This window comes from Mustela nivalis, assembly GCF_964662115.1.
Source record: "Mustela nivalis genome assembly, chromosome: 3".
Taxonomy (NCBI): Eukaryota; Metazoa; Chordata; class Mammalia; order Carnivora; family Mustelidae; genus Mustela; species Mustela nivalis.
This window is the reverse complement of record NC_139022.1, coordinates 39923237-39949918: the sequence shown is the minus strand read 5'-3', so window position 1 is coordinate 39949918 and position 26682 is coordinate 39923237. Positions and strand designations below refer to the sequence as shown.

Genomic DNA, 26682 nt, shown 5'->3' with positions numbered 1-26682 from the left:
CTCTAGGGAAACACTCCGGTTCCATTAACACTGAAAGAGGACAGAAATTCAACAGCTATCAGGAGCAGAAAATTGATAGCTCTTCTTTTCAAATTTAAACCTGCCCCCTCCACCTCCAAGTAATGTCTAGATGCTACTGCAGTTAACTATGAAGAATGAGGAAGAGAAGTGTCAATAGACAGACAAAGCCTCTGTGGGGGAGCCCTTCTCAGCCATCATTCCCTCCAGATTACCTCACTCTGAGAAAATAGAGTCTTGGCAACCAGCATCCTTCCCCCTTGCCCTCCCCCCCAACCCTGCATGTGACTGCATCAACTGAAAAATTGCAGTAGCCCGGAATGACTTGCCATCCATCTTCTGGTGTTCTTAACGGGCCCTTTTCCCTCTCACATGATCCCAAAAGCATATGGTTGTAAACAGTCCTACAGATGGATGCGGAAAACTCTAACAGAAGCCAAGGGGACAATCTGGCCCACAGATGTACAATTACACCATCGTGGGCCTGTGCTGCTCATAAACCATGCGAGTTAAAGTATTTACAAGATGAATACAAGAAACACAAAACACGCGTGAACGTAAAAGACAAGGATTTACTACAAGACTGCATTTTGTTAGCTAATTGGGAATTCACTATTTAGAGTCACAGGTAACATAAACAGAAGAGGCTGTGTAAGCTACTGCTTATATCAGAGCAAGCTAGGGCCATCAGCATAGGTTTCCAGCTTCACCAATTTTGTTTTATTAAGCAAATGATCGTCACCAGCCAACATGACCCAAATGAATTTACAAATTATACAGAACAAAATATTTATAGTAATGAATAGTTAAATTCAGACAATGACAACCCTGGCACTTCCTATGCCTTTATGGATTCACAGGCGGTATTTATAAATGTTCAACGTAGTCACTGTTTGAAAAGCAGATCCTGATAACACAGTAGCTTTGTCCCCAAATTAATGCTTTAAAACCTAAGATGATGTGGAGTGCCTGGGTGGCTCAAGCAGTTAAGCATCTGCTTTTGGCTCAGATCATGATCCCGGGGTCCTGGGATGGAGCCCCACATCGGGCTCTCTGCTCAGTGGGGAGTCTGCTTCTCCTTCTCCCTCTGCTCCTCCCCCTACTGTGTGTACTCCAATACCTGCTCTCTGTCTCTCTCAAATAAATCAGATAAATAAATAAAACATAAGATGATCCTTATATATGGAAAAAAGATCCAAAGCACAACACGAAAGTGTTTGCAGAGGGGTGTTACCCACATACCGTGCTGCTAAGTAAAAACAGTTTTATAATGTTAGGTATATTCTGCACATATCAGAGAAGTGTGAGGGGAAGGATAATACCATTGTTCTAAAGCCTTCCCTTTCTACTGTAATTTCTAAAGGATTGAGGCTTCTTGGATTATCAACTGTCTGAGGGAAGTGGATTTTATCACATTGTAGCAGACTGCTATTAGGAGTGCAAACTGTCATTAGTCTCCACATAGTCTCCTTTAAATTGAAAAATGTGTTAAGTTGCACATAAAAAAATACTAATAAATAACACTGCACACAGAAATAACTTAGCACACAGAAAGCCCAATTTTAAGCACTCCAGAGCTGAAGCCACAACTACCAAGAAGTCTGGAATGAATACTCCAGATGTCACCCATCTCAGTGTGACTTTTTATCCTGACAGCTCAGAAGGGCAACTGTGTCCTGCGGCATTTTATCCCTATTCCAGACAACACCAAGGGGAGGAAAGGAGGAAAAAGGAGAGTGGTATGTGCAGCTGTTTACTACCTTTTAAAACATTTCCTAAAAGCATTACCAATGACTTGCATTCAGAATGCCACTACTTAACGGTGTCACATTTGAGTAAAAGAGGCTGAAAAGTATCATTATTCTGGGGCAGGGGCACCTTAACACTTCCAACAATACTGGCATTCTTTTTTTTCTTTTAAGAATTTTATTTATTTATTTATTTGAAAGAGAATGAGAGAGAGAGTGGTCACGAGCAGGGGAGGAGTTAAGAGAGAGGGAGAAGCAGACTCTGCTGAACCAGAAGCCTGAAGTGGGATATGAACCCAGGACCCTGGGATCATGACCTGAGCCAAAGGCAGACACTTAACTGACTGAGCCACCAGGCCTCCCATCCTGGGATTCTGACATGAAAGCAGAGAGAGGGAATATTCAGCTGTAACTGCTGTATCTGCTACTGATACGAATACATTGTTTGGTGTCCAGTTGTTTCTATATACAAACACAACAGGAAATAGTTTGGAAAGTTCTGGAAAATGGTATCTGGCAGGGATGGCTACTCTCTGAATCGCTAAGCTCCTGCTGCTCCTCCTGCAGAGTCATTTCAGAATGACTCTGAAAGGCTGTTAACTATTGTACCTTCTCCTTTCTCCCACCATGCCTCCTCCATTTGAAATAAAGACTATAAAAGAACTAGCGCTTTATGGTAGGATGCTGATCCTGAGGGAATTCTTACTTCTGGAAGAAGAGCAAACTAAATTGTTGAGATATGGCAACTATTTGCATGCAGTCACACATGGGCCATATTTGATAACTGGAAGGTTCTCCAAACCAAAAAACACTACTCATAAATTAGGAATGATAATCAATGAAAAGTTTGCTTTGTAACTGAAGCAAGTATTTTCTAGATATAACATCATCAAACGTTATAAATCTTAACGAAATAAATCTTAATGTCCATTTTAGCTTTGGCAGATACAGGCATATACATATAACATAAAAATGCCTTAGTGTAAATCTTCAAGAGTAAATGTGGAGTATTTTCTCAGGAAGGTGTGACATATTCTAGAAAGAGGGCATCTTTATGCATTTAGTTTCTTCAGGGTTTCTGGATATAGCCTCAAAAAACCAAAAAATAGCATAGAAGTTAAATCATTCCATGATCAGATTGAAAAGGAGGAGTTGGTTGGCTAAATTTGAAAATCAAAGGGTCCCCCTTTGGGATTTCTTTGGTCTGGCATGACCACTGAGAGAAAGTTGTAATGAGTAGGATGGCAGATATCAAAATTAATCTCCAACGCCATGGCAGGTGTCTTCTTCTGAGGCCAGAAAGCTAAAATCCTCACCTTTCCAGCCTCCTTGCTTGCCCTGGGACCCAAGTGTATCCAATGAGATGGAACAGAAAGGGAAATTTTTTAAAGGAATAGACAGCTGGTAAGCTCTTCTGAGCCCTCTTGGGACTTTTGTTCTTCTCCCTTCTTTCTACCGGAAAACCGATGCGATGCTGGATGTACAGCAGCTGTTTTATCACCACAAGGGGAGATTACATGACATGGGTAAAAAATTAGAAAGACAGAAGAGGCCTGATTGCTTCCTGACACTGTGAATATGTTGCTTTTGCCCTGGACTGTCTGCTCCAGAATTCATTGTTACATAAGAAAAATCACTGTCATAAATTTTAGCCACTATTAATCAGGTTTTCTATAATTTAAAACTTGAACAGAGTCCTAACTTATACAAACTAGTTCAGCTTACAGCATGCGTGTGTTCAGTGACCATCAGTCCATGTCTCTGGCAGAGACTTTTAAACATTATTTAGAAATATCGTAACAAAACATATTTCAATGTTTTAATTTTTGTCTTTAGGGATTTCTTCTAAAATAAGATTGTATGTGTCCTTTCCTTGTAAGGTGGAATAAAAATGTAAATGAACCTAAAAGGTAACTTTTATCAAAATTCCAAATTGAAATGGAGATACATAGTTGGTGACTCAAAAAGAATGCATATGAAAATACTCAATAGTCTCCATATATTTGCTTTTAAAGTATCATTGCTGTGACATCAGTATTTTTAAGTTTTCAAGGCAAGGAAACTTTTATTCTTCTGTCAAGTGATATGACTTTGTGAGGACATAAAACAATCTTACATGTGACTTCACAAAAAGGGAAGTGTATTTTCATTTACATATATGTACATGGATACATAAAACAGACATATATACACTTTCAGAAGAGAGGTAGCAAATTTAAAAGTAGATATTGTATCAGTTTAAGGTAGACATGCAAATAATTTATGAATAAGGTTGATGTACACCTTTTGAGACTTAGTCAAAGTGAAAAGACAACAACAAAAAAAGAGAGAGAGAAAAGACAACAGAAGGTTTCAACCTATTTAAAACTTACTCTTCAGCAATCTGTTCAAAGAAAAATGGAAAATCCCATGCCAGTTTTTGCATTAAAATAATTGACATTTAAACAACTGCTAAATGCATGAAACCTCTGTCCTCCAGTGATGGAGAGTCTGATAATCCTTCACAATGAACACTCTCAAAGTAAAATTTGAGACCCATGCTTGGAATTTTAGCTGCATTTACTCAAACCCTCTCTCCATCTGATAAGTGAGGTACAAAGAAGCCCATCTGAGAAATCCATTTATGACTGGACACCTTGTCCAGGCAGGAAGCAAACGCCATATTCAGACAGGTGTAAAGTAACCAACTCCCTGTTAGAGTTCTTATCCAGAACTTGGACTGTTTTCATTACATTTGCTTTGGAGCACTTAATAACCAAATGCATTACAAATTGTTCCTTTATTAAGGGGCCCAGCAGTAATTCTTTAGACATTTAAGTTTTCGGTTCAAATACTTATGAGAAGCCTCATTAAGTTTCTATTATCTGCAACTCATTTCTAATAGTCAGAAAAGTATTTGGAAAGGCAGAAGAAAAAGAGCAGGAGGGGAGAAAGGAAAGAGGATTAAATTAATCAGGTGGAATTCTTTTTAGCATTATTCTTTTTTTTTTTCTTTTTTCTTTTTTTTAAAGATTTTATTTATTTATTTGTCAGAGAGAGAGCGAGTGAGAGCGAGCACAGGCAGACAGAGTGGAAGGCAGAGTCAGAGGGAGAAGCAGGCTCCCTGCGGAGCAAGGAGCCCGATGTGGGACTCGATCCCAGGACGCTGGGATCATGACCTGAGCCGAAGGCAGCTGCTTAACCAACTGAGCCACCCAGGCGTCCCTTTAGCATTATTCTTGACACTACTGTAACACAGCTTGATTCTCCAGATTACATTCCAAACATGTACAGAAAAAATAACACCAAAGTGAGGGAATTTCTTAGAATGCAGAGAGGTGCTACCATAAAAGCTGCCAACATCAAGCACGAGTAACCCTGCCTTCTAGAATCAATTCTGTCTTCCTGTTCCCCTTGGTTAGTGGAATCAAATCCTTAAAGATGCAGAACATTTCTTTGCCTAAAGATTTGTGACAATCGGCCCTGAGGGATTCAACATGACAATGGAGGTAATCCCTGAGCGGATGACTCTCTGGCAGTTGCATTCAATATGCCTCAGAAGCAGCATGAAAAGGACACAGGCATTGCCATCTCCTTCAGACTCTTGGCTTCAGAGAGATTCCCCATGGCTGACAAGGACTGCACCATTGCTGTGCAGCAAAGAACTGGCTTGATGCCCTCTTCTGAATCCCTGATTGAGCTCCTCTCTATGGACCACATCATCGTTTTCTTCCAGAGACTGCCCTTCTTAGACCAAATGGTCACTGCCCCATCCACCAAATGAGGAGGGACTCCCTGATCTCTTTGTTAATCGAAAGTACTTATCAAAGACTGAAGCACAAGAGTTTCTTTTCAACCTATCAGATTGGTACATGGCACATCGACACAATTTCTTCACTAACTCCTCAGCTTTGTAGATAAGAAATGTCTGGTAGGAACTCAAAGAAATTCTCACCGACCCTTTTGGTTTGTCTCCATGAGGATGTAATATGCTGTAAGACTCCAAATGCACATCTCCTGATTCTGGTGTGTTGCCACTGACACTTCCAATGTGAGATGATGCAAGGTGTGTGGGCTGTTAATGTCCAGCAGAATCAGCACCATGGCCAGAGCAGAGGGAAGAAGAGGGTGTACAAGGCCTGAGCCTTTACCAAATATCTGTCTCCAACATGTGGAATATTTTACAGTTTCTTCTCCCCAAGAAGTGTAAATCTTACCAGAGTAATAATAACTAGTCCCAGCTCTTTGAGGTTACCTGAATCTCTCTGCCCTCTTCTTTCACCATACTCCAAAAATATAGTAATCAGTTTCCGGATTTCCCCTGCAATGACCCTGTGACTACTGTTATTTCTATTAGAGTATTCTATATCAGCAAACTCATTTTTCCTACCCTTAAAATTAGACCATGTAAGACTATGTGACTTCTTGAAAACTGTAAAAGAATAGAACTGTATTAATTAAAAAAAAAACTTTAAATGTTTATAATTTGCATCATTTTAAAGCAAATATTTTCCTATGGTCTACATTTTCTCTCCTTTTCCCTCATTTCATCAAACACAAAATACTTGAGTCCCTAGAGTCTGATTCATTTTATTATTTTTACGACATTTACAAAAAGGCTCAGTACTGATATTTTGTAATTTATTCTTAAACTTTATTAGATTTATTGGTGGAATTTGATGTCTTCGAGATTAAATGAATGTGAAACAACTGACTTTTTACAACTAGGGGACCCCTAGTATTTTATTTTTGTGCTTCAACATAACATGTGATTGTGAACCAGGAAAATATTTTTTAAATGAAAGGATAAACTAACCATTTCACTAGTTAGTATGAGAAGGTTTTTGAATGGCCAGAGTCTCCTTTGCCTCTTAAAGCAGATTGTTTGAATAAGAATAAACTATTTTTTCCAGACAATACACTCTACAATAAACTCACAAATCATTGGTGCTAGGAGAAAATTTACCATTCATTTTATTAGGTTGAACCAGAAATAGCCAGTAGAGAACTATTTCGACCAACAAAAACAGGAACATCATATGTTTCAACAAATAAAGAGAAAACTGCCTCCAGAGGGATTAACAGATTTGCCAAAGGTCAGTAACAAAGCTGGACTCTAAACCAAGACCAGCAGATTCCGCACCAGGTGGCCCTTGCACTTTAAGTACACAGAGCCTCTTAACACATCAGTTATTTTTTTATTACAATTTCTTTTTTCTTCCATTTAAAACATTCCTGTCACAGACACAGGGAAGAATTAAGGGGATTTTGTGTCTAAGGAATAACAAAGACAAAAAGAAGAATATGTAACCCTTGACTAGCTACTACCTTATAGGGTTTAAATGTTACAATTTTGATACATGTTATTGAAAACAAAGTTTATTGCACTTCTTTTCCTGGAAAAGTTGTCAACCCTAGAAGACAAATAAAAGCAGACTCATGAAGAAAATTAAGAATAAACATAGACAAAGGAACAGGAAACTGAGACAGATACTTTGAGACACACTCTTATTTCAGTTTTTCTCAGTTTCTGGTTATTTCCTTAAAACAGATTCTCTGAAGTGAAATTCCAGGGACACAGGGTTTGCACTGCTTCTGAGAGATACTAAAAAAATGTCCTCTAGACTTCTTATTCCAATTTAGATCTTTATTAGCTTTGTTTTGAAAATGTCTGACTACCTCCTGCCTTCCACAGTAATTTTTCATATGTATACCAGCCTATTCTTTTATTTTATGAAACACTAGATCACATTCTCTAACATTTTTTTATTTGAATGGTTCCATTCATTTCTATGAATGAGACCTGAACCAATATACAGAAATATCATCTTAACATAAATACCCTTCAAATTGTAGAGAATATACTGTTTATTAATCATGTCACCTCAAAGGACTAAGTGCAAATAGGGGAGGGTAGCAAATAATTACTTCTTCATCATACCATCATTAACTATACTTATTTTTAATAAGTTAATCTTTGCTTATGGAGATCCAGTTGGGTGTGTGTCCATGCATGTGTATGTGACTTAATATTTCTAATCCATGCTTTTTCTCTAGACAAAAGAAATATCTAGCATGTAGTTAAACTTTTTTTTAAAAGGTTTTATTTATTTATTTGAACAGACAGATCACAAATAGGCAGAGGCAGGCAGAAAGAGAAGGGGAAGCAGGCTCCCCAGTGAGCAGAGAGCCTGATGCGAGGCTCTATCCCAGGACCCTGAGACCATGACCTGAGCCGAAGGCAGAAGCTTACCTTGCTGAGCAACCCAGATGTCCTAGTTAAACTTTTGATGGATAGAACATCTTTCCCCAATACTAGCACAAACCTATTACCACTTAAAAGTAAGTGGTAGAATTCAGAAGCAAAATGCAATTAATTTAATTCATGTCATTAAATGAAGTGTGTTGCTCACAAATAATAAAGCCAATTCTGAAGATTCTTTATTTATTAATTTTACACATTTCTACCTTTCTATGGTCTTTCACATTTACTCTATATGCTCAGGAAGAATCCCTTATATTATTTCAGTTGACAAGTTAAAAAGTTCTGTCATTTGAAATTAAATGTCTCTTCCCTGAATTCAGAACTATTCACTTTGTGTTTCCATCATCTTACATACTATAGTTGCTTACTTTGTTTTTTAAGGATTCTTGGCTATTATGTAGGAATAAATCATAAGATCAAAATAATAAGATCAAAAATAAGCACAAGGGAGTCTTATCCAAAACATGAATTTCTAAACAACCTGTAACATAAACAGAAAAAAGAAGGATATAAAATTTATAGAAGTGAGCATTACATGAATTTACTTTATTTGGCACAGCCCATTGGAAGGCCACTTCTGAAAGACCACTTCTTTTAATAACAAAAAATAAGAATACTACATGATCTTTACTGTAATTTCTATATTTGTATTTTCTTTAATGAGAGTGACAGAAAATACAAAATTCTTCAGAGAGACTCAGTTTTCCATGTGGTGTTTCTGTTATCTAATCATAAACAGGCAAGAAATTAAGAATTAATGCTTCTCTTTGGTGACTGCCTTATTGAGATTCGTGATTTAAATGTTAACATTTTAGCCAAAAAAGTTTAATTATTATAGTATGTCTATACTATCACAAATATAGAATTTGCTTAATGTTCCTGTTTAAAAGCAAATGGTATCAAGGCTTCTGCTTCCAAAGACATGGGGTAGATGTACTTTATTACTCCCATGAAGTACATCTAAAATCCCTACACATTACATACAAAATGAACATAATAGACCTCTAAAAGGAAAAGAGAAAAACAACTAGGGACCCAGGGGGAGAAAAATCCAAGGGAAAAAAATGTGGGGAGTCCCATGAATTCTCTTTTTGTATTATATATTTGTGACTTGTTGCTGAAGGAGCCAGCAAGCTGGTAAGATCAAGGGCAGTAGACTAAAAATTAAGGCCCAACAGAAAGTTTTCTCTGTCTAGCCAAATAACCAGGAAAAGTACAGCCTCCCAGGACAGGAAAATTTAGATAACCGCTGCTGTACTCCAACCAAATACCACAGAAAAATTGGGGACCCACTCCCTTCTAGAGCAGCAAAGACCAAGTAGGGAGTCAAGACTCCCATCTTTCAGACCCTCTATAGAGGCACTCCAGAAAAGGAGACTATGGAGAGAACCTGAACTTTCATACCCAAAGGATAGTAAAAACTACTCCTCCCCTTCCTATAGCTTTCTTTCCTTCCCTTGGGTATCGACAGACAAGAGTACAGCAAGTGGATTTGTACCTATTCTAGCGGTAATGATGTACTACATTCACCTCACAGACTCTCATTACATAATACCCAAAAGGTCCCAGTTTTAGTTGGGAATCACTCATTATCCCAAGAAACAGAAATTTTCCAAAGTAAATTAAAAAAAAAAAAAGACAGTCAATAGATATAAATATCTTGATAAAAATACCAGAGAAAGATTTTAGAGAAGCCATCGCACACACACACACAAAAAAACTTCAGTAAATAATTATGAGTGTACTTGAAACAAATATGAATATACTTGAAATACAAAAAATATGAATATACTTGAAACAAATAAAAAAAGTAGAATGACTCAGCAAAGAAATCAAAGATATAAAGAACAGGCAAAGATAAGTTTTAGTGGCGAAAATACAATAATCAGAAGTTTTAAATTCTGATTATTGTATTTTAAAAACTCAGTGAATAGGCTCAACAAAAGAATGGAGGGGACAAATGAAAGAGACAGTGAATTTATTTGGACATTACAAATTAGATTGAACAATACAGAAATAATCCAATCTGGAAAACAGTGAAAATAGACTGAGAATAGCAATAGCAACAACAAGAACAAGAGACTCAGGGATCTACAAGGACTTAACCAAAGGACTTAATCATTTCACTGGAGAAAGAGAGGTTTACAAAAAAAGTACTCAAAGAAATTGTCCCTTATTTGTCAAAAGACACATACCTTCAGGTTCAGGAAAATGAGCAAACTTCAAACAAGATAAATTCAATAAAGAAATATGAAGCAAGATATATCAAAGCCAACTTTCTGAAAACTAAAAACAAAGAAAAATAATGAAATTACTGAAAGAGAAATAATACCTTATCTATCTTTTCTCCTTATTTAGAAGAAAAGTAATATGAATGATAGCAAATTTCATGTCAGAAGCTATGGAGATAAAAAGGAAGTGGAACAACATTTTTTAAGTGCGGAAAGTAAATAACTGTTTATGCAGAATTCTATAGCCAATGAAAATATCCCTACAGAATGAAAGATAAATAAGACATTCTCAGATGAAGGAAAGCTAAGAGAATTAGTCATGAGAAAACCTTTTCTAATAGAAGGACTAAAGGATGTTCTGTAAATATAAAGGAAATAATTAAAAAAGAAAAAACAAAATTTCTGGAAGAAAAAAGGAACAGAGTAAACAAAAACACTGGTAAATACAATAGATACTGCTTTGCTCTTCAGTTTTCTTTATCATGTTTGGTGGTAAAATAAAAAAGTTTAAGGTAGTCCAAAATAGTTCTAAATATATGAAGAGAAGATATTTAAGGCAAATACTATGAGGAACAGTGAAAGGACATAAAGTGAGGTAAATTTTCTATACTGTACTCAAATCAGTAAAATGACAACACCCGTAGACTGTGATAAACTATGTATACATAAAGTAAAACCTAGAACTGCTACTAAAAAAGCTACATAAAGGGACGCCTGGGTGGCTCAGTTGGTTAAGCAGCTGCCTTCGGCTCAGGTCATGATCCCAGCGTCCTGGGATCGAGTCCCACATCAGGCTCCTTGCTCAGCAGGGAGCCTGCTTCTCCCTCTGCCTCTGCCTGCCATTCTGTCTGCCTGTGCTCGCTCTCTCCCCCCCCCCTCTCTGATAAATAAATAAAATCTTAAAAAAAAAAAGCTACATAAAGATATAAACATAAAAACACTATAGACAAATCAAAATGAAATTCTAAAAATGTTCAAATAATATACAAGGAGTTAGGGGTAAAAACAGAGGAATGAAAAGCAAAGAGAACAAACAGGAGACAAAACAAAGACAACAGATTTAAGCCTTAACATGTCAATAATCATGTTAAATGTAAATGGTCTAAGTACATCAATTAAAAGAAAGAGATCAGTATTGTGAATGATACAATTATATACTGCCTACAAGAAATTTACTTTAAATATAATTATATAGGCAGATAGAAAAGATGGAAAAAGATATACCATGCAGGCAGCAATAAAAAAAAAAGCAAGAGTAGCTACATTAATATCAGATCAAACAGTACTTAGAGAAAAACATGTATCATAAAAAGGAAATTATTATGTACTAGTAAAAAATCAATCCACCAAGAAAATAGAACAACCCTAAGAATGCACCAAAACTAAGACAAAATTACAGTTATAGTTGGAGACTTCAAAACCTTTCTCCTGAAATTGCTAGTGCAACTAGACATAAAATTAGAAGGATATAAAAGAACTCAACAATACAATCAACATTAACATTTACCATTAACATTTACAGAACACTCCACACAATGGCAGGATGCATATTTCTTCAATTGTGTATGTAATATATACCAAAGTATACTATATTTTGGGCCATAAATGAAAGGCTTAACTAATTAGCAGAACTGAAATCATACAGAGTGTATTCTCTGACCTCAGAAGAAATCAAACTAGAAATCAATCACAAAAAGAAAACATGAAAATCTCCAAATACTCAGAAACTAAGCAACACACTTCTTAACAACCCATGGGTCAAAGAAGAGGTTTCAAGAGTAATTAAAAAGTAAACTGAACTCAGTGAAAATGAAATAAAAAATGTCAATATATGTGAGACACAGCTATTACAGAGCTGAGAGGGAAGTATGTAGTACTACAAGCTTACAACAGAGAAAAATGAAAAGTCTGACATAAAGAATCTAAATTCTTATCTCAAGAAACTAGAAACAAAGAACAAAATACAAGATTAAAGAAGTTAATTTTAGTACAAGATAAAAGAAGTAAATAATAAATATAAGAGTGGGAATAAATGAAATTAAAACCAGAAAAATAACATAGAAAAATCAATGAAATCAGGTGATTCTTTGAAAAGATCAAAACTGACAAACCTCAAACTTCTAAGGAGTGACAAAAACAACAACAAGAAGAAGAAACAATACAAATTTTCAGTATTAGGAATGGAAGTGGAGCTATCACTACAGTTCCTGCTGATATCAAAGCAATAAAAAAATTATAAACAACTCTACAGACATAATTTTGACAGTTTACATGAAATTAGTAGTCTTTGAAAAATACAAATGACCTCATCTTACTCAATGTAAAACAGATAATTTGAATAATCCCATAACCTATGAGGAAACTTATTATTATTACTTACTTATTTGACAGACAGAGATCACAAGCAGGCAGAGAGAGAGAGAGACAAAGAGAGAGGAGGAGGAAGCAGGTTCCCCACTGAGCAGAGAGTCCAATGTGGGGCTCGATCCCAGGACCCTGGGATCATGACCTGAGCCAAGGCAGATGCTTAACCAACTGAGCCACCCAGGAGCCCCTTAAATAATAATTGTAAAGCTCCTAAGAAGGAAAATCTCCAAGCTCAGATGGAGAATTCTATCAAACATTTAAAACTATTAACATAAATGCAATACAATCTTCCAGAAAATAAAAGATGTGAGAACGCTTCACACTTCATTTTATAAAGCTAATCTTACTCCATTGTCAACATCGATCAAAGACAACAGGAAAATAAAACTATATACTGATATCCCTCATGACTATAGAAACAAAAGTCCTTAACAATGTATTAGCAAATAAAATTCATGTATATATATAAATTATACGCCATAGTCAAATGGTGTTCATTTCAGTAATGGGGGACTGGTTTACTCCACCATATTAAAAGGCTTAAAAAAAAAATCACATGATTATATCAATCAATGCAATTTAAACAAATTCAGCATCCATTTATGAAAAAAACTCTCAAAAAAAATAAGAATATAAGGAAACTTCCATAAGTTCATAAAAAGCATATTAAAAAAACCTACAGCTAAGATTTTACTGACTGGTAAAAAAATGAATATATTCTCCCTGACAATGGCCACAAAGAAGGACAACCACTCTCCTTACTTTTTTTGTGTAATTACTGGAGGGTCCAGTCAGTGAAGTAAGGAAATAAAAGGAAATAAAAGGCATGCAGTTAAAAAAGGCAAAAATAAAACGGTCCTTATTTTCAAATAACATAATTGTCCAAAAATGCTAGAGAATCCGAAAATAAACTGAAAAAGAAATCTCCTAGAAATGATAAATGTGTTCATCAAAATCATAGGATAAAAGATACATATACAAAAGAGAAATTACATCCTTATATACTAGCAATAAACAGGTGGACACTGAAATTTAAAACATAATAGATACCATCTATGATCACTCAAAAAATAGGTAGTAATCTAAACAAACATGTATATGTCTATATCCAGAAAACCACAAAATATTAATATGGAAAATTAACTAAGATATAAATAAATAAATAAACAAGTTATTTTTGTTTTATTTTGTTTGTTTTTTTTTACTTTTTTTTGCTTAAAGGTTTTATTTACTTATTTGACAGAGATCACAGGTAGGCAGAGAGGCAGGCAAAGAGAGAGAGAGGGAAGCAGGATCCCTGCTGAGCAGAGAGCCTGATGTGGGACTCCATCCCAGGAGCCTGAGATCATGACCTGAGCCGAAGGCAGCAGCTTAATCCACTGAGCCACCCAGGCACCCTGTAGATACAAGTTTTTGTATGAACATAAATTTTTATTTCTCTTAGGCAAATGCCTAAGAGTGCATTTGCTAGATTGTATGTCAGTAGCATGTTTAATTTTATAGAACTGTCAGTTTTCCAGAACTGCTTTACCATTCATGGTCCCACCAGCAATGTATGAGTGATCCAGTTTCTCTATATCATGTTCATTGATTGGAAGACTCAACTTTAAAAGGTCATCAATTCTCCCCAAACTGTTATTCAAGTTTGATACAGTTCCTATCAAAGTCTCAGCAAAATATTTTAAGTAAAGATTGACAAGAATATTCTAAAATTTATAAAGAAATCAAAGAAATTAGAATGGTTAAAACAACTTGGAAAAAAAACAAAGGGGGAAAGAACCAGTCTACCCAACATCAGCCCTTATTATAGTTGGAATAATCAACATTGTATGATATCAGCAGAGGAAGAGACACTAGACCACTGGAACAGAACTGAGAATCTAGAAGCAGTACCAGAGAAATATGTTTAAATGATTTCTTGGAAAAATGCAAAAGCAATTTAATGGACGACAGCCTTTTCAATAAATTGTGCCAGCAAGTGGACATCTATAGATAAAGCAATAAACCTCAATTTCCATTTAATTTTTAATTAACTAATTAATTTTAATTTTCATATCTTATAGAGAAATTAACTCAAAATATATCACAGACTTAAATGTAAACTGCAAAAACATGAAATTTTAAGAAAATATAAGAGGAAAAACTTCAGAATTTAGGGCTAGGGAAAGAATAGTAGGATCTATGAAATTTTAAAAAACTGCTAAATTGAACTTCATCAAATTTTAAAACTTTGCCCCAAGAAAGGCCCTGTGAAGAGGATGAAAATATAAGCTACAAACTGAGAAAATATATTAGCAAACCACAGAGGACAAGTACCTAGAATACATAAAGAATTTTTAAAACTTAGAGTAAAAAAATAAGTAATGCAATTCAAAAATGGACAAAAACAACGGACACATTTTACCAAAAATAATATATGCCTAGAGAATTAGCAAATGAAAAGATGCTCTATATAATAAGCTATCATGGAAAAGACAAATTAAAACCACACTAAAAAGTCACTAAACACCAATCAAAATGGCAAAGATAAAAATTGGGACAACATCAAATGCTGGTGGGGATCAAGGGAAATAGAGGAACTGGATCACTCATACATTGCTGGTGGGACCACGAATGGTAAAGCAATTCTGGAAAACTGACAGTTCTATAAAATTAAACATGCTACTGACATACAATCTAGCAAACGCACTCTTAGGCATTTGTCTAAGAGAAATAAAAATTTATGTTCATACAAAAACTTGTATATGCAGGGTGCCTGGGTGGCTCAGTGGATTAAGCTGCTGCCTTCGGCTCAAGTCATGATCTCAGGCTCCTGGGATGGAGCCCCACATCAGGCTCTCTGCTCAGCAGGGATCCTGCTTCCCTCTCTCTCTCTCTGCCTGCCTCTCTGCCTACTTGTGATCTCTGTCTGTCAAATAAATAAATAAAACCTTTAAGCAAAAAAAAGTTTAAAAAAACAAACAAAATAAAACAAAAATAACTTGTATATACATATTTACAGCAGCTTTTTTTCTTTATGATAGCTCGAAACTAGAAACAGCTCAGACATTCTTCAATGGGTGAGTGGTTAAATGAGGTATGGAAGATACATCTTTACCACAGACTATTAGTCAGCAATTAAAAAAAACAAACTATAATTAACCTTTGATAAATAAGGGTGTGAATAGCATGGGTCCACTTACACACAGATTTTTTTTTTTTTTTTTACAGCATAGTACTGTAAAGGTATTTGTTTTTCTTTGGGATTATCTTAACAACATTTTCTTTTCTCTAGTTTATTTTATTCTAAGAATACAGTATGTAATAGGTAACATACAAAACATGAGTTAATCAGCTGTTTATGCTATCAGCAAGGCTTCAGGTCAATGGTAGGCTACTGCTAGTTAAGTTTTTTTGTTTGTTTGTTTTTTGTTTTTTTGTTTTTTTTTTTTTCTTTTTTTTTTTTTTTATTGTATATTTTTTTTTAATTTATTTTTTATTTTCAGCATAACAGTATTCATTATTTTTCACCACACCCAGTGCTCCATGCAATTCGTGCCCTTTATAATACCCACCACCTAGTACCCCAACCTCCCACCCCCCACCCCTTCAAAACCCTCAGATTGTTTTTCAGAGTCCATAGTCTCTCATGGTTCACCTCCCCTTCCAATTTCCCCCAACTCCCTTCTCCTCTCTAACTCCCCATGTCCTCCATGCTATTTGTTATGCTCCACAAATAAGTGAAACCATATGATAATTGACTCTCTCTGCTTGACTTATTTCACTCAGCATAATAATCTCTTCCAGTCCCGTCCATGTTGCTACAAAAGTTAGGTATTGGTCCTTTCTTTTTTTTTTTTTTTTTTTTTTAAGAAGTCAAATTATATGTAGACTTTTGACTGGATGGGGGATCAGTAGCCCTAACCTACTAGTTGTTTAAGGATCAACTGTATTGATATAAAAAAAAAAAAAAACTGAATGGTCTTGGGAGAATTATGATTTACAGGAAAAATGCCAATCCCAAAAGGTAATATTTGGCGCGAGTCCAGTTATATAGCGATCTATGGTAAAATGGTAAACAGTAGAAATGGAGAACAAAACGAGTGATTGGCAGGAGTTCGGGGGCAGGTGGGAGCAGTAGAGAAGTGTGTGGGGCTATAAAAAGCCCATATGGAGAGATCTTTGTGGTGATGGAACTATTTCATATCTTGACTATATCAATGTCAATAATCTGGTCATGAAATTGCACTAGACTTAGTCAAGTCTTAGGACTTCAATTACCACTGAAGCAAACTGGGTAAAAGTACATGAGATATCTCTGAATTATTTTTTACACCACATGCAAATCCAAAAATTATCACAAAACAAAAAGCTTAAGTGAAAATAAATGGCTTTTTGATGGTGATGACCTTCCCACAAGAATATGCTTTCAAAAAGGACCTCCTCCACCCCTCCCTAGAAGAGGAGAAGAGAAAACACAAAAGCAGCACCTAGTGTGAGCCCCAGTTCCTACTCTGTGGATGTGAACTGCCCAGGATGCTATGAAAACATGACCAACTTCAGCCACACCCAAGCAGTAGTTATGTGTGTTGTCTGGTCTACTGTCCTCTGCCAGCCTCCAGCAGAAAGAGAAAGGCTTACAGAAGGAGGATCCTACAGAAGGAGCACTAAAAGCACCCTGAATCAAAGATGACTGGGATTTCCCATTCCAATAAACACATTTTAGATTTTTAATTTTTTTAAAGATTTTATTTATTTATTTGAGAGAGAGAGAGAGAGACCAGAGACCAAGAGAATGTGGGGGGGAGGGGCAGAGGGAGAAGCAGACTCCCCACTGAGCAGGGAGCCCAATGTTGGACTTGATACCAGAACCCTGGAGATCATGACCCGAAGGCAGATGCTTAGCTGACTGAGTCACCCAGGTGCCCATATTTTAAATTTTTAAAAAAAGTTACTTATTGAAGACTCTGGTAAAATGGCACATAAAGAAAAAGTGTAACAGTTAAGGGATAAAGTGCTCGTAACACAATCAATAGGCTTTTTGTTTATTTCAACTAAAAAAATCAAACAAACAAAAACCAACAATCATTCCAAAAATGAACCTTAGAAAACTGAACACAGTGTATTCTTCACATATGAATTAAAAACAAAGGTGAATAAAGAGATTGCACACTATGACTTATTAATTTCATTTTCATTTTTTATAGTACCATGTACACTTAGGAATTGTGTCATTCCAACTCACTGACTGGAATCAGATGTTCCTATGGGATTTTGCTATCAAGGCTTTCTGATCTTGAAAGCAACACCATTCCCTTATACTTGTATACACTGTAAAGAAAGAAAATTAATAAAAATAAAGAGTATGTGCCCTTAGGTCTTATATCTAAGATAATACAAAATATGTAAGAAGAGAAAATACTCTTCAGTATTTCTATTTGAGAGAGAGAGTGCACAGCAGGGAGGGTCAGAGGGAGAGAGAGTCCCAGGCAGACCTCAGCTGAGTGTGGAGCCCAATTCAGGGCTCCACCTCAGGACCCTGAGATCAAGACCTGAGTCAAAACCAAGTGTTAGATGCCCATCTGACTGCGTCATCCAGGGACCTCTCTTTAGTATCTCTAATGTATTTTCAAGCAAAGAGATTTCCAAGAAAACTAATCACAGAACCTAATCATTTTCCACTCTTTGTGAGTGATTTCTCATGCTAAACTCAATGTAAGAGTAGAAAGCATTAAAAACTCATTTTAGACTAGTTTATACCAACATATATAAAAGGTGCACTAGTAACTCATGGATGAACTATTTCACTGCAGTTGGTCTGTACTTTGCATGATAGATCATTTCTCTCATTTCACAGAACTTTAGGAAACCCACAGCAGGCACAGATAGCAGGAGTTACAAGCTTGTAACAATCCTGTTAATGCCTGCTTTACGTATGATGAAAAGTGCAACTAATTACGTGCATGGTCCTTTTATAATTTTTGGCTAATAAAATGCCTCAAACTGACGATAATCAGTATTTATCTTAATACTTTTTTGGGAACTATGGAAAAACAATTTAAGGAAAAGTGTGAAGCAAATTGTTACAAAAGTGCAGTTATTACACAAGATCCGAAGAAACATTTTTAAACCTACTCTTCTAAATGGGCTAAAAATTATCCTAAAATAGAACAGTTTAGCAAGTTAATTAAGATTTCATTGTAACTGCAAATTAGTAGATGTGCGTAACTGCCATGTTATTAAGAGAGAAAATGAGAAATAAAAATCTATATGACATATTTTATTCAAGAAATTCAAAACAGCATTATAGTATTGTTTTCTAATCTGTATCGACAGAATTGAATTCTGACAGTCTCCTATTTCTGCTTACAGTTTTAAGGAATGAAACTTCATGGTTCTTTACATTGAACACTTGAAATTAAAAGCCATTTAAAATGTTTTATGTATTTGCCTGTCTTCTTAAAACAGAGTATGCTACTGGTAATGTAACTTTATTTGGAGAACTTGAATAGTTGTGGACTAGAGATGTTTTCTCTTACTAAAAATATGGTTCATTGTTGTTGTGCATTTGCTCATTTTTTAATAGGCATTCTGGGTTTTTCCTAATTGTTGGGCTTTGTGTTTCTGTTTCACACTAGCACTGGTTTACAAGTCTCCAGTGGGAAAAGAAAACCTGCAACCCATTCTAATTTGGTAGCTATAACCAGCTATGGGCTGAAAACAATCGCATGTTAATATTTTGGGCCAACTAAGAACAAGCTGGAATTGACCGAAAGAAAATAAATGTTTTAGTGCATGATCTCCGCATAAATTAGTTAAGAATCACTTAAGTCAATTACACGCATTTCTTTTCTCTCTTAATTTCAGGCCATCAGTTGTGCTCTGGCACTTGAGGTTGTCAGAAATTTGCTTTCACAAAAAGCTAAATGGTGTATTATGGTTCTATTTAAGTTTTATTGACAAGTACAATTGAAAGTGATGTGTCCGTGAATTTATTGTAGGGTAAAGATTCCATTGAATGTGAGCTTCTTCTTTTTATGACACATCCCACCATTTAGTCAATCTATTCAATCAAAAAGAGTGTTTTCTAAAATTGCACCACAGAATACTAGTCCTGACAGATGGTCTCCAAAAAGCACAATCCTCACTCCAATAAGTTTAGGAAATAGTGCTGAATAGATTGAGTATGATAAGTCTTCCCTATATGCAAGAATCTGTGTGTGTGTGTGTGTGCATGTGTGTGTGTGTGTAAAACTTAGCCAATGAAATACACATTCCATAAACCCTATTTTGAAAAACAAGCCTGAAAAGGGACAAATTGTGGCCAAGACAACAGTGGGTTCATCAAATCCCAACTGACTTTCTTCATCATGGGTTTATAAGAAGACTTCACTTCCCTTGCATTTAGGTTTTTACTTCAGTTCCATTTGCATAGGCAATCTGGGCCACTTGCAGATGAAATGTAGTAAGTTCTCCTTTCATTCTTTTGTTTGCCTGGAAACCACTAAAATAATGCACCGAGACAGCAGGATTACGAAAGCCTGGGTCCCTAAGCAGTTTGCACCCCCCACCCCAACTTGCATAGGACAGTGCAGTGTGTTGGACAAATAAACCTTTGTTGAGTTCACTGACATTTCAGGGTTAATTGTTATTGCTGTATAACTTAACCTATCTTAACCAATACAAGAGTTGGATTCTGAAATAATGAGAGCAATGCAAAGAGACTTGATAGACGTTGATAGACTTGATAGACTTGATAGACTTATAGACGTTCAGACATGGAAAATTTCTTATTCACTCTTTATCTCTACATCTACTTGTCAAGAAACAAAGATTACGTTTTACTTTCATAGATATTCATTAAATATCCTTGCTAGGCTACTATGTGATAGGCACTGCTCTAAACTAAGAGGGTAAAGTAAGATAAAATAAACATAAGGCTCTTACTCTCCTACAGCACACGTTGGATTGAAAGGAAGAAAATGCCCAGTGGGAAATACATTCATTAAGAAAAAAGTGGCAATTTTCTTATTAGATAATTATACCTGTAATTTCCATTCCCCTGCTAAATTTCATTTTAAAATATACTAAAATTACAGCAGTTATGGCAACAAAAAAAATGAGCCATTACTCACATTTTGTTAGAATGACAGATCGGGTATTAAATCAAATATGGATATTTCTTGGTTCTCTTTAGTAATGGAAACCTATTTGAGTGTAATCATTAAACTATTTCAAAAATTTATTTTGGAAAAGAGTTATTCTAGGCAAATTGAAATAAATTTCACTTAATTCCATAAATTTAAACTTCTCTTTATCACTAGCCAAATTCTGTTCGCTGAAGCAACACCCCTGCTAAAAAATTTTTCTGAAATTTGAAGAAACATCTCATTTCTAAATTACAGTCCTAGCCATGTTAATGCATCACTTCCCACCTGTATTACACAAGTAATATGCTTTCTATAATTTATAGGAACAATATTAATATACTATTATTTTTAATCTTTACTTTCAAAAAACAAAATCTCAAAGACTTCCTACAGAATTTTATAATGCATACCTGTGTACTAAATACTTCTCCTAAACTAATAATGGAACCAGTATCTGTAATGATACATTTTAAGATGCTGGTAAATTGTGGATTCTTTTATTTTTAAAGATTTTTTAAAAAATTTTATTTATTCGGCAGAGATCACAAGTAGGCAGAGAGGCAGACAGAGAGAGAGGGGAAGCAGGCTCCCTGCTGAGCAGAGAGCGGATGCCAGGCTTGATCCCAGAACCCTGAGGTCCTGACCTGAGTCAAGGTCAGAGGCTTAACCCATTGAGCCACCCAGGCACCCCTGGTAAATAGAAGGGGGTGGGATTATGGACATTGGGGAGGGTATGTGCTTTGGTGAGTGCTGTGAAGTGTGTAAACCTGGTGATTCACAGACCTGTACCCCTGGGGATAAAAATATATGTTTATAAAAAATTAAAAATTAATAATTCAAAAAAAAATTAACGAACATCAAAGAGAATTAAGTCAGCCAAAGTGCTATCTATCATGTACTTCATGGTCTGAAAGTACTTGAGGTCAATGCCAAGTGGAGGAGTACTACACAGGGTGGTGTAGAGGAGGACTTTTGAAGACATAAATTTAATCACCTCTCATACATTTACTGTTGGTAACATAATAAAATAAGAACATTTTATAATTGCAAATGAGATCAAAGTTTATGACTAAAAAGTACTCAGTTGGTTTACCTTTCCTCATAATTTAAAACAAAAAATAAAATAAATAAAGCAATTATCACTTTGTGTCAACTTAGTAAATAACAGCCTATTTTCAGGTTCACTAAATACTATAACATAGTGATCTAACTCTAAGCAACATGAGCTTATTGTTATATTTTCCATTCAACATAGCCCTTGTCTCGTTTCTCTTTTCTTTCTACAATTCTATTGAGGTATCAGTGCTTGTTCAGTAAATCTAATTTTCTTTATCAGTTTTCCTGAGGAAAGAAGATACATGATCAGGAACTAATAAGAAACAGTATATGGTTAGAAACACTTCAAATCTAAGAAGGAGCTAAATATGAAAATAAAGGAGTTTACACTCTTAGGTAATATTAAATTATCAATATATAAGGTATGACTTCTTTTTAGTAGAATGACAAAAAGGAAGGCGTTATGGCTAGAATTTGGGTAGTTTTTCAATAACTATACCTCCCCTAACCCCCACCCAAAATATCCTAGAAGTGTTATTGGTCAACCCAATATTCAATATGAAGAATATGAGAACCCAGGTAATCTAAGAGGCTGTCGGTGAGTAACAGAATTCATTAGATATTATGAGCATTAGTGACTTCAGGAAGGAGGTGGTACACACTATCTGTAGTCCAACAATCCCAAAGAGGTGTGTTGTACCATATTATTCTCCTTATTTTAAAAAAATTTAAGTCCCCAATAGCACACAAGGTAGCCTGTTATGAATAAGGTTTACGTACTGAACAGAAATTCCATGGAGTACATAGAAATTAAAAAATAGTATCTCTAGGAGTGCCTGGATGGCTCAGTCATTAAGTGCCTGCCTTTGGGGGTGCCTGGGTGGCTCAGTGGGTTAAGCCTCTGCCTTTGGCTCAGGTCATGATCCCGGGGTCCTGGGATTGAGCCCCACATCAGGCTCTCTGCTCAGCAGGGAGCATGCTTCCCTTCCTCTCTCTCTGCCTGCCTCTTGGCCTACTTGTGATCTCTCTCTGTCAAGTAAATAAATAAAAATCTAAAAAAAAAAAAAAAGTGTCTGCCTTTGTCTCAGGTCATGATCCCAGAGTCCTAGGATTGAGTCCTGCATCAGGCTCCCTATGCAGTGGGGAGTCTGCTTCTCCCCTGCCTGCCTTTCCCCTTGCCTGTGTGCACTCTCTCTCTGTCAAGTAAATAAAATCTTAAAAAAAAAAAAAAAGAAAGAAAGAAAGAAAGAAAATAGTATCTCTAGGAGTCATTAAAAAAATAACTTTCTGTTTTTCTATGTCGTGAGATGATGAGCAACTGTGAGCTCAAAAGTTGCATCAAAGTAGTTTAAAGTGAGCATCAAAGTAATTTAAAGACTGTAGGGGATTAATCAAATATAAGTAACATAATTATATGATGTTGGGAAAAATTAACTTTCAGTAATAGTCTCTAATTTTTAAAAATTGATAAATACTAATATTTAACTTCACAATTAAAAGTGTCTTTTTTATATATACCAAGCAATTATTAATATTCTATATTAAATGACAATAATATATATTACTTCTTTTTACTTATTTGTTATTCCTAGGGATACCTAGGGATATCCTGGTTATTTCTTAAGATAGTTTGAAAACAATACATTTAAATAATGCTTCAAAATGGCAAAGAAAAATTATGTCAGTTATTTAAATATTTTAACTTCTATGTTGAAACACATTTCTCTAGTTATATAGTTTTTTTCACTTCATATATATTTAGCATGTGAAAAAGTTTCTGTTCAAATCCAAACTGTCTGACTAAAATCCAGATTTCAGTTTTAAAATTGAAGAAAAATTTGTAATATGGTATTGTGTTTAAAGCCAGAAGCCAAGGGGTACCTGGGTGGCTCAGTCACTTAAGTGTTGGACTCTTAATTTCAGCTCACGTCATGATCTCAGTGCCGTGGGATTAAGCCCCATGTCAGGCTCCACACACAGCATGGAATTGCTAGAGAGTCTCTTCCTCTGCCCCTCCCCTCCCCCACACACTCTCTCAACTAAATAAACAGAATCTTAAAAAAAAAAAAAATGAAGACAGTTGAAGCTAAGAACTCCAATATTCTCTCTTACTGAAGTGGACAGATTAAAAATATGCATACCAAAAGACAGAGCTGACCAGATCCCTACAGGAAAGGGGGGAAAGAGACTATGGTTTTCATATAGTAAGTCAAAAGTTCAGTAACCAGACAATATTATCTCCTGAGCAACATAACAATAACATCAGGTTAAGAAGGCCCTCTTTCTATATTAATATCTGTTCTTTAGTACTCAATAGGCTAATTTTGAGTACTCATATTTTTTGAACACTAGAGGGAGTACATAAAAGAAAAAGAAGCCAAATACTGATGCTACCTAGTTCTTCAATGCTTTACATAGTATTGTGTCGTTGCAACAAAATGCTTGCTTACTTCTTACAGACATGGTGGAATAATTAAAACGTTTTGAACAGTATCCAATATCCCTTTTATATGTCATTTTCCAGTTAATTTAAAATTTATGCCTGTTGGCAAGAAAGTTACATAATAGTTAAGAAATAGCAAAACAAAACAACGTGAATGCATTTTTTAAAAAGATTTTATTTATTTATTTGTTGGACAGAGATCACAAGTAGGCAGAGAGGCAGGTGGGGGGGGGAGGAGGCTCCCCGCTGAGCAGAGACACCCCCCGCCCCCGATGCGGGGCTCCATCCCAGGACCCTGAGATCGTGACCTGAGCCGAAGACAGAGGCTTTAACCCACTGAACCACCCAGGTGCCCCAAAGTGAATGCATTTTAAAGTAGACATTCATTTTCCTTATTTTAGTCTACATATTCCATTAAAGAGAGTAAAATTATATCTTAAGCACTTTGAAGAGTTTAAAATGACATGCCTGAGCCTAAGGGAATAATGGACACTTTCAAATCAGCACCAGACTTTTGTCTCAAGGTGAAGCCCTGAGGTTATGCTGCATTTAGGGTTTATATAGACAGGCTGTCTCCAGAATTTCCATATGGGACGGATAACATGGGAACTGATGGTTGGGGGACCAGAAACATGAGGACTTACTGAATTAATATTTTTTAAACACTCTGCCTCACACACAGTAAGCATTCAATGTATCAGATATTACAGAGAGAGCCTTTGTTCATTTCAAAGAATAAGAATATGGTTTGAGTTCAATGAAATGCATTCAATGAAGGTAACTACATAATGAAATTGAAGTAGGGGAAACAAGCCCTCCCTACAGGCAACCCACACACTAAAAGCATGTGTAATAGGAAGATTAAAAAATCCACACAGAAAGTGTTTCATAAACATCTACTATATGCTCCTTCTTGGTAACTAGGAGCTATGCAGTAGAAAGTAAAGGTGATAGTTTGACCCTTAAGAACATCGATGGAACAGGAGTTGGAAGAGATCCAGTCATTCATTCATTTGTTTAATGAGCCCATCTCACATGACGACCACTGCCCTAGGAACTTGAGATGCCTAAGGGAATAAAATAAAGATCACAGACCTCCAGAAGCTGACATTCTATAGGTAGAATACAAACAAATAATAAGCAGTAGAAATAAATTGTTCAGTGCTACAGAAGCTGCTAAGTATTAAGAAAGGGAGAAAAGCCTTAACAGGGAAAGAAGGATAAAGAATGGTGGACCATATAAACACAGACAGAGTTGCCAGGAGACGCTACGGTAGGTGACAATGGAGTAAATCCTGAGTGAGGTTCAAGGGTCAGAACAGAAGTGGAGTGCTGTGAACATGTGCATGGCACAGCACGATTACTGTGGCCAAAGCAAGAAGAGTCAGAAAGAAAGCAGAGAGAAAGGAAGCGGGAGGGTAACAGGTGAGGAAGGAAATGTTGTGAGCCTCAGAACCATGGTACATACTGTGACTCTGAGTGACATGGGAAGTCACTAAGGGGATTTGAGAAGGGTGATGTGCTGTGGCTTGACCCTGACTGTGAGTGGGAAAAGGGCTGATGGAGGCCAAAGAGAATAGTCAGGAAGTCTTCTGTAGCAATCCAATGGAGAGGGGATGTTGGCTTAGACAATGGTGGCAGAAGGCAAGAAGAATCGGTCAGATTCTGGAAACATTTTAAAGACAGAACTGACCAGACTTTTCAATGAACTATAGACGATGCATGAGAGCATGAGATGTTAATGATTCCAAGGTCTGGAAGGATGGAAACACCATCCACTGATACAGGAAAGACTATAAGGTATTAGGTTTTGAGGGATGAAGGAGATCATGGTTCAGTTTTGGGCATGAGAAGTGGAAGATGTCTTTCAGACAGCCAAGTAGAGATATGTCTTCTGGGGAGAAGACCTCAGAAGAAATGTCTGGGCTGATGACCTAGATCTGGAAGTCATGGACCTACCCGTGGAATAAAATCATAAGACTGAACATGAACACCAAGATGAAGAGTGTAAAATTTTTTTTTTCCAAAAGAGAATCAAAGTTTGAGTTTAGACACCTGAGAGGAGGAAGGAATAAAGGTAAGAGAGGAAGAGAAATCAGGTGAGAAAAGCGTAGTAGTCTTCAAACTGAGTGAAGAAAGATTATTAGGGATGTGCAAACTCTGCCAAGGGATTAAATAAATGAGGTCTTGAAATCAACTATGATTAAATAAGGAGTCGTTGAGGTTACAGCATATGTTCTGATCGGAGTGCTTTTATAAAAGGATAGGTAATAGGTGGTGACAGTAGAGACAACTCTCAGGGGTTCTGTAAAGGAGAGCTTGCAAGTAGGAAGGTAATTTTCAGGCAAAGTTGGGTCAAGAGAGGATTTTGCTATTATCTTCATTTTCATCTGTCTACTGATGGGCACCGTATGTGCCAGAGTGAAAAAGGGAAGGTACAGAAGAG

The 26682-nt window shown here is 36.1% G+C and overlaps 1 protein-coding gene across 7 annotated transcripts in view; it reads right to left on the bottom strand.

Moving 5' to 3' along the window:
* PRR16 (proline rich 16) overlaps window positions 1–26682 on the bottom strand; it is a 187587-nt gene that overhangs the window by 145894 nt on the left and 15011 nt on the right. The window lies entirely within an intron of this gene.